Source organism: Rhinopithecus bieti, unplaced genomic scaffold (genome assembly GCF_001698545.2).
Source record: "Rhinopithecus bieti isolate Rb0 unplaced genomic scaffold, ASM169854v2 scaffold_66246, whole genome shotgun sequence".
Taxonomy (NCBI): domain Eukaryota; kingdom Metazoa; phylum Chordata; class Mammalia; order Primates; family Cercopithecidae; genus Rhinopithecus; species Rhinopithecus bieti.
In genome coordinates this window covers 1,496,079-1,505,275 of record NW_016826110.1, presented here as the reverse complement: position 1 = coordinate 1,505,275, position 9,197 = coordinate 1,496,079, and positions in this window count along the sequence as shown.

Sequence of the window (9,197 nt, the reverse complement as noted above, 5' to 3'; positions counted from 1 at the left end):
CCCCAACAAGCCCCCCTCCCTGCCCCCCACACCCCAAGCACAGCCACCCCACACCCACTGAGCTCTTAGCTGGTAGCAGCTCTGCACTTCCCTAGGATGGAACTCCCAGTGGTAGGAGGCAGGTCTACCATTTTTTGCCACTACTGCAGCCCCTGCCCCTACTGCCCTCTGGCTCGGAATGGAAGGAAGAGCTTCAGGACTATCACAGGCCCCCAGCACAGCACAGCTCCCTTACAGAAAAGCAACCAGACTGTTTTCCACACAGGTCTCTGTCCATGTTACTCCTCATTACACAGTGCCTCCTGGACTGGGCCCCCAGCACAGCCACCCAGCCCCTGACTGATCAGTCAGTGGCAGCTCTGTGTTTGCCTGGTGAGGAAATACCAGAGACACTCCTCTGCCATTGCAGCTTCAGCGGTACTGCCCTAGCTGCCCTTGGACTGAAGAAGGAAGAAAGAGCCTGGTTGCTTCACTGGTACCTCTAGCACATCACAGCCACCACAGGGAGAGGAACCAGTCTCTCTTCCCTGAGTCCCCGCCACCTACTCTTCACCTGGTAGGGCCTCTGGCTTTGGCCCCCAGAGCAGTTGCCCCACCCCCAGCTGAATATTCCCATTCGCAGTGGCTCTGCATTTCCCAGGGACGGAGCTCCCACAGGCAACTGACAGCCCCTCTGCCACTGCCACTGCAGTGGTACTGCCCTTGCCACCTACCCTCAGACTGGGGAAGAAACAAAGATCCTGAGTGCCTTACTCTCACCTCCAGCATGCAGCAGCCGCCCTATGAAGAGGCCAGTCTGTCTTCCCTGTGAGCCCCCAATTCCCCTGCTCATCATCAGGCAGGGCCTCCCTAGCTTGGGCCCGCAACACACTGGGATGATTATTCTGATTGACAACGGCTATGTATATCCCTGTGGTGCAACCGAAAGAGACAAATGAAAAGCCCTCTACCACTGACACTGCCAAGGTCCCCCCTCTCTGCTGCCCTCAAGACGGAGAGAGAACAAAAAGTCTGGCTTGCCCCAGGGCTGCAGTGCCAAGCCTGGGAATGACAAGCTGAGGTCTGCAGCACCCAAGTGGGAGAGGAGCCCACACCCTCCTCTCCCACTTGAGAAGGGGTTCACTTGGAGCGCTGAGAAGGCACATGACTGCAAATGGAAGGAGACGCAAAAAAAGGAGACGCAGGGCTGAGCAAGAACCTACCTACTGGCCAGTATGCTTAAACACATCACAGCCCTAACTTCAACACCAAAAATACTTTGCTAATCTACCCGCCTATGAAAACACAGACAAGATTTCAGCCACAAATAGGTCAGGTATGGTGGCTCACGCCTGTAATCCCAGCACTTTGGGAGACAGAGGTGGGCAGATCACTCGAGGTCAGGAGTTCAAGACCAGCCTGGCCACCATGGTGAAACCCTGTCTCTACCAAAAATGCAAAAACTACCCAGGTATGGTGGCACATGTCTGTAATCCCAGCTATTCAGGAGGCTGAGGTAGAAGAATCACTTGAACCTGGGAGGCAGAGGTTGTGGTGAGCTGAGATCATGCCACCACACTCCAGCCTAAGCAACAGAGCAAGACTCTGTCTCAAAAAAAAAAAAAAAAAAAAAGGAAGAGAAAAAGAAAAAAGAATTCAACCACAAATAAAGACCCTGCACAGACCTGGCCCTCTGAAAACATCCAGAAATGAAGGCAACTGACTATAGTCAAGTTACACCACAGTTAAAGGAACATTAGCACCCACACAGAAGAGAAAGAGCCAGTGCAATAACTCTGGCAACTCTAAAAGCCAGAGAGTCTCCTTATTTACAAATGACCACACTAGCTCCCCAGCATTGATTCTTAACCAGAAGGCAACGGCTGAAATGACAGATACATAATTCAGAATCTAGATGGCAATTCAGATTATCAAGATTTAAGGAGACAACTGAAACCCATTCCAACGAATCTAAGGAATCCAGTAGAACAATTCTAAAGATAAAAATATGAAAATAGCTCTTTTAAGAAAGAACTAGGCCAGTTGTGGTGGCTCACACCTGTAATCCCAGCACTTTGGGAGGCCGAGGTGGGTGGACTGCTTGAGGTCAGGAGTTCAAGACCAGCCTGGCCAACATGGTAAAACCCAGTCTGTACTAAAAATACAAAAATTAGCCAGGCTTGGTGGTGCATGCCTATAATCCCAGCTACTTGGGAGGCTGAGGCAGGAGAATTGCTTGAACCCAAGAGGCAGAGGTAGCAGTGAGCCGAGATTGTGCCACTGCACTCCTAGGCAACACAGTGAATGAGACTCAGTCTCAAAAAAATAAAATAAAGAAAAAAAAGAACCAAACTGAGCTGATGGAGCTGAAAACCTCCCTATAAGAATTTCATAACAATCAGAAGTATTAATAGAAGAACAGATGAAGCTGAGGAAAGAATCTCAGATCTCAAAGAACAGTTTTCAAATTAACTCAGTCAGATAATAAAAGAATTTTAAAATGAACAAAACCTCCAAGAAATATGGAATTATGTAAAGATGCCAAATCTATGACTCATTAGCATCCCTGAAAGAGAGGGGCAGGTCACGCACAAAGAAAACTCCACCAGGCTAACAACAGACCTTTCAGCAGAAACACTACAAGCCGGAAGAGATTTGGGGCTTATACTCAGCATCCTTAAAGAAATTCCAACCAAGAATTTCATATACAGCCAAACTAAGCTTCATAAGTGAAGGAAAAATAAAATCCTTTTCAGACAAGCAAATGCTAAGGGCATTTGTTACCACCAGGTCTGCCTTACAAGAAGTCCATAAGAGAGTACTAAATTTGAAAATGAAAGACCATTACTGACCACCACAAAATGCACTCAAGTACACAGACTATTAACACTATAAAGCAAATATATTAATACAATCAAGTCTACATAACAATCAGCTAAAAACATGACGACAAGATAAAACTCACACGTATCAATATTAATCTTGAATGTAAACAGGTTAAATGCCCCTCTTAAAAGGCACAGCATGGCAAACTGGATAAAGAAGCAAGACCCAAGACTGTATGCTGTCTTCAAGAGACCACCTCACATGGAAGGACACTCACATGCTCAAAGTTAAGGGATGGAAGAAGATCTATCAAGCAAATGGAAAACAAAAAGGGGCAGGGGTTGCTATTCTTATTTTAGATAAAACCAACTTTAAACCAACAATGATCAAAAAGAACAAAGAAAGGCATCACATAATGATAAAAAGGTTCAATTCAACAAGACTTAACTATCCTAAATATATATATATATACACACACTCAACACTGGAGCACCCAGATTCATAAAACAAGTTCATAGAGACTTACAAAGAGATGTAGATAACCACAAACTAACAGTAGGAGACTTCAACATCCCACCGAAAGTACTAGACAGATCACTGAGGCAGAATACTAACAAAGATATTCAGGATCTAAACTTGATACTTGACCAAATGAACCTAACAGACATCTACAGAACACTCCATTCAAAAACAACAGAATATACATTCTTCTCATCTGCACAAGGAACATACTCTAAAACTGACTACACACTCATTCATAAAGCAATTCTCAACAAATTCAAAAAACCAAAATCATACCAACCACACTCTCATACTACAGCACAGTAAAAACAGGAATCAATACCAACAAGATCTCTCAAAACGTACAATTAAATGGACATGAAACAATCTACTCCTGAATGACTTTTGGGTAAACAATGAAATTAAGGCAGAATTCAAGAAATTATTTGAAACTAATTAAAACAAAGATGCAACATATGAAAATCTCTGGGACACAGCTAAAGCAATGTCAAAAGCAAAGTTTACAGTACTAAATGCCCACATCAAAAAGTTAGAAAGACCTCAAATTAACAACCTAACATCACACCTAGGGAACTTGAAAAACAAGAACAAACCAACTCCAAAGCTAGCAGAAGAAAAGAACCAAAATCAGAGCTAAACTGAATGAAATAGATGAGAAAAGCCACTCAAGAGATTAACAAAACCAAAAATTGGTTCTTTGAAAGAATAAATAAGATTGATAGACTGCTAGCTACACTAATTTTTTTAAAAAGGGAAAAGATTCAAAGAAACACAATCAGAAATGACAAACGGGACATTACCACCAACCCCAAAGAATTTTTTTTTAATCCTCAGAGACTATTATAAACACCTCTATGCACATAAACCGGAAAACCTAGAATAAATGGATAAATTCTTAAATATACTATCTTCCAAGATTGAACCAGGATGAAACTGACACCCTGAACAGACAAATAACAAACAGTGAGTAAATCAGTAATAAAAATCTTACCAGCTAGAAAAAGCCCTGGACAAGAAAGATTCACAGCTGAATTCTACCAGATGTAAAAATAACTGGTACCAATTCTACTGAAACTGTTACAAAAAGTCAAGGAGGGACTCCTTCCTTACACATTCTATGAGGCCAACATCCTTCTGATACCAAAACCTGGCAGAGACATAATGAAAAAAAGAAAACTTTAGGCCAGTGTCTCTGATGAACATAGATGCAAAAATCCTCAACAAAATACTGGCAAACCAAATCCAGCAGTACATGAAAAAGCTAATCCACCATGATCAAGTAAGCTTTATTCCTGGGATGCAAGGTTAATTCAACATACACAAATCAATAAATGTGATTATCACATGAACAGAACTAAAAACAAAAACCACGTAATCTTCACAAAGAGACAGATAAAAGGCTTTAGGTACAATTTAACAATTTAACATCTCTTCATCTTAAAAACTCTCAACAAACTAGGCATTGAAGGTACATACCTCAAAATAATAAGCCATCTAAATAAACCCATAACCAATATCATACTGAACAGGCAAAAGCTGGAAGCATTCCCTTTGAGAACTGCAACAAGACAAGGATGCCCACTCTCACCACTCCTATTCAACATAAGATTAGAAGTCCTAGCCAGAGTAATCAGGCAAGAGAAAGAAAGAAAGTGCATTCAAATAGGAAGAGGGGAAGTAAAACGATCTCTCTTCACAGATGATGTAATGCTATACTAGAAAACCCTATCGTCTATGCCTAAAGGCTCCTAGGTCTGATAAACATCTTCTGGAAAGTTTCAGGATACAAAATCAATGTACAAAAGTCAGTAGTATTTCTCTATACAAATAACATCCAAGCTGAAAGTCAAATGAAGAATGCAATTCCATTCACAACAGCCACAAAAATAAAATACTTAGCAAAACAACTAACCAGAGAGGTAAAACAACTCTACAATGAGAATTATAACACACTGCTGAAAGAAATGAGAAGCAACACAAACAAATGAAAAAAAAAAAAAAAACTCTATGCTCATGGATAGGAAGAATCAATATTGTTAAAATGGCCATACTGCCCAAAGCAATTTACAGATTCAATGCTATTCCTATCAAACTACCGATGACATTTTTAACATAATTACAAAAAATCATTCTAAAATTCATTTGGAACCAAAAAAGAGCCCAAAGAGTCATAGCAACAGCAATCCTAAGCAAAAAGAACAAAGCTAGAGGCATCACACCACTCAACTTCAAAATATACTAAAAGGCTACAGTAACTAAAACAGCATTGTACTGGCACAAAAACAGACACACAGACCAATGGAACAGGTTAGAGAACCCAAAAATAAAGCCGCACACTTAAAACTATCAAATCTTCAACAAAGTCAACAAAAAAAGGCAATGAGGAAAAGACTTCCTATTCAATAAATGGTGCTGGGATAACTGGCTAGACATATGCAGAAAATTGAAACGGAACCCCTGCCTTTCACCATATACAAAAATCAACTCAGGATGCATTAAAGACTTAAATGTAAAACCTAAAGCTACAAAAACCCTAGAAGAAAACCTAAGAAATACCATTCTAGACATGGGCCCGGGTGAAAACTTGATGAAGATTCCAAAAGCAAATGCAATAAAAACAAAAACTGACAAGTGGAACATAATTAAAGAGTTTCTGCATAGCAAAAGAAACTATCAACAGAATAAACAGACAATCTACAAAATGGGAGAATATATTTGCAAACTATGCATCCAACAAAGGTCTAACAAGCAGGATCTATCAGGAACTCAAATCAACAAGCAAAAAACAACAACATTAAAAAATGGGCAAGGACATGAACAGACATTTCTCAAAAGAAGACATACGTGCAGCCAATAAGCATATGAAAAAATGCTCAACATCACTAAACATTAGGGAAATGCAAATCAAAACCACCATGAGATACCATCTCGCACCACTCAGATTGGCTATTATTTAAAAAGCCAAAAAACAACAGATGCTGGTGGTTGTGGAAAAAAGAGAACATCTATACACTGCTGGTGGAATATAAATTAGTTCAGCCACTGTGGAAAACAGTCTTGAGATTTCTCAAAGAACTTAAAATGGAACTGCCATTTGACTCAGCAATCCCATTACTGCATATATCCCCAAAGGAATATAAATCATTCTAAAAATGAAGACTCATGCCCTCATTGCAGCACTGTTCACAACAGCAAAGACATGGAACCAACCTAGATCCCCATCAATAGTGGACTGGATAAAGAAAATGTGGTACATATGCACCATGGAATACCACACAGCTACAAAAAATAAACTAGACCATGAGGTCATGACGTTTGCAGCAACATGAATGGAGCTGGAGGCCATTATCCTAAGTATCTTAATACCACACATGAAAACGTGGCATTTGGTTTTCTGTTCCTGCATTAATTCATTTAGAATAAGTCGGAGCTAAACACTGAGTATACATGGACACAAAAAAGGGAACAATACACACTGAGGCCTACTTGAAAGTGGAGGGTGGGAGGGAGAAGATTGGAGAAACTACCTATCAGGTATTATGCTGATGACCTGGGTGACAAAACTATCTCTGTACACCAAACCCCTGTGACATGTAATTTACCCATATAACAAACCTACACATGTACCCCTTAAATCTAAAATAAAAGTTGGAAAGCAAAATCGAAAATATCCAAAACAATATTTTGGGGAAAAAACAATAAAACAAAATAATGCAAATAAAAAATATAACAGCTATTTTCATTGCATTAGATATTGTAAGTAATCTAGAGATGATGTAAAGTATACGGGAGGATGTGCATAAGCTATATGCAAATACTACATTTTATGTAAGGGACTTGAGCATCCACAGATTTTGGTAACCTCAGAGGATCCTGGAACCAATCCCCAAACATATTCAGAGCCAACTGTAGTCTAACTTTAGTTCAACAATCCTTGCCTCAGAGAAGTCATTCCTGACCTTTTAGAATAAGTCAAATTCCCCTAATTACTTAACAGCAACAAGAGCTTCTCATTTTTGTAATGCCTATTTTGGTTGCAATTTTACATGTATGTGATTAAGTCTGCTTGACCCCACCATACTGTATTACTCTGTGAGCTCCAGAAACTTAAGAGTTCATTTTTTTGTTGTTTTTTTCCTCACCATTTTACCTCCTATGACAAGGAGTGTTACATATGTAGTATGAATGAATAAATATTTTGTGAATGAACAAACAATCTGAATCCTTAAGAACTTTTCCTGGCCAGGCCATGGTGGCTCATGCCTGTAATCCAGCACTTTCGGGGGCCAAGGCAGGAGGACCACTTGAGGCCAGGAGTTCAAGACCAGCCTAGGCAACACAGTGAGACCTTGCCTCTACAAAAATAAAATTAAAAAATTAGCCAGGCATGGTTTACTAAATGCTTTAATGCTTGCTTTCACTTTATAACTGAATTTGCAAAGTGAATCAACTATTTTCTCTTAGGCAGTATGCTTTCAGTTTGAGTAACTGTTAATACTAGCAATTTAATTAGAAACCTTTGGCCTAATAATCCAAATGGATTCCTAAATCCATGGCTTACTAAACATTTTACTAAATATTTTTTTCTCACCATTCTAACCTCCTATGACAAGGAGTGTTACATATGTAGTATGAATAAATAAATATTTTGTGAATGAATGAACAATCTGAATCCTTAAGAAATTTTCCTAGCCAGGCCATGGTGGCTCATGCCTGTAATCCAGCACTTACTAAAATATTTAGTAAGCACTCAATACCTGTTGTCTCAGCTACTTGGGAGGCGAAAGCAGGAAGATCATTGGAGCCCAGGAGCTGGAGACGGCAGTGAGCTGTGATCATGCCACTGTACTCCAGCTGGGGCAACACAGCAAAACCCTATCTCAAAATAAATCAATTTAATTAAATAAATTAAAAAGTATCTTAAATGTATCTCTACATTTCCCTCACCCTATCACTTATTAAAATTTCCAGGGAGGGGGCTTCTGATGTATGTTTAAAATTTATTTTAAAAAATATTCTCCAGGTAAAACTGATACCATCTCCATTTGGATCATTAGGCCAAAGGTTTCTAATTAAATTGCTGGTATTAACAATTACTCAAACTGAAAGCATACTGTCTAAGAGAAAATAGTTGATTCACTTTGCAAATTCAGTTATAAAGTGAAAGCAAGCATTAAAGTCGCATAAAAAGCCAGAGGAATGTGACCAAGAACTATTCCAAGATATTGAACTGAGAGTCAGAACAGAATTATCTCAATGATTTCCCCAACCATGGCACAATGTAATGACTAATGAATATTTTACTGCATATATCCAACATATTCAGAGATAAGTAGGCAAGGTGTGGGTATCAAAACAAACACAAAATATTTAGTAAGCACTCAATATCTGTTGAATTACTTAATTAGTTAAATGAAGGAAAACAGTACGGTCTCGTCCGTCAAAAGTTTTACAATGTAATTGAAAGACAAATTTTTAAACTCTTATAGTTGCAGACAAAGATAAAATTAACATTAGAAAGTTTAAAATCATTAAACACTTTATTTAAGAACAGTATGTTTATCAAGTTAGGACAGTGGTATCATTTCTCAATTTATACATTCCTTTTGAAAATCTTAGAAAAAATGTTTCACCAATGTAAGGCACAACTCTTGAATATGCAGCGTAGTCTTCTCTCTTTATTTTGAATAACAGAAGCATGTAAATTAAATTATCCTCTTTGCACAATTATTCCCCAAAACTAATTTATAACATATAATTATCTCCCTAAAAGCAGTTATAAACCATAAATTGAATATGAATAAAATATGAAAAGGGCACAAATTTTAAAGCCCTCCATGCAAAAAAAAAAATTAATACATTGGCTTTAC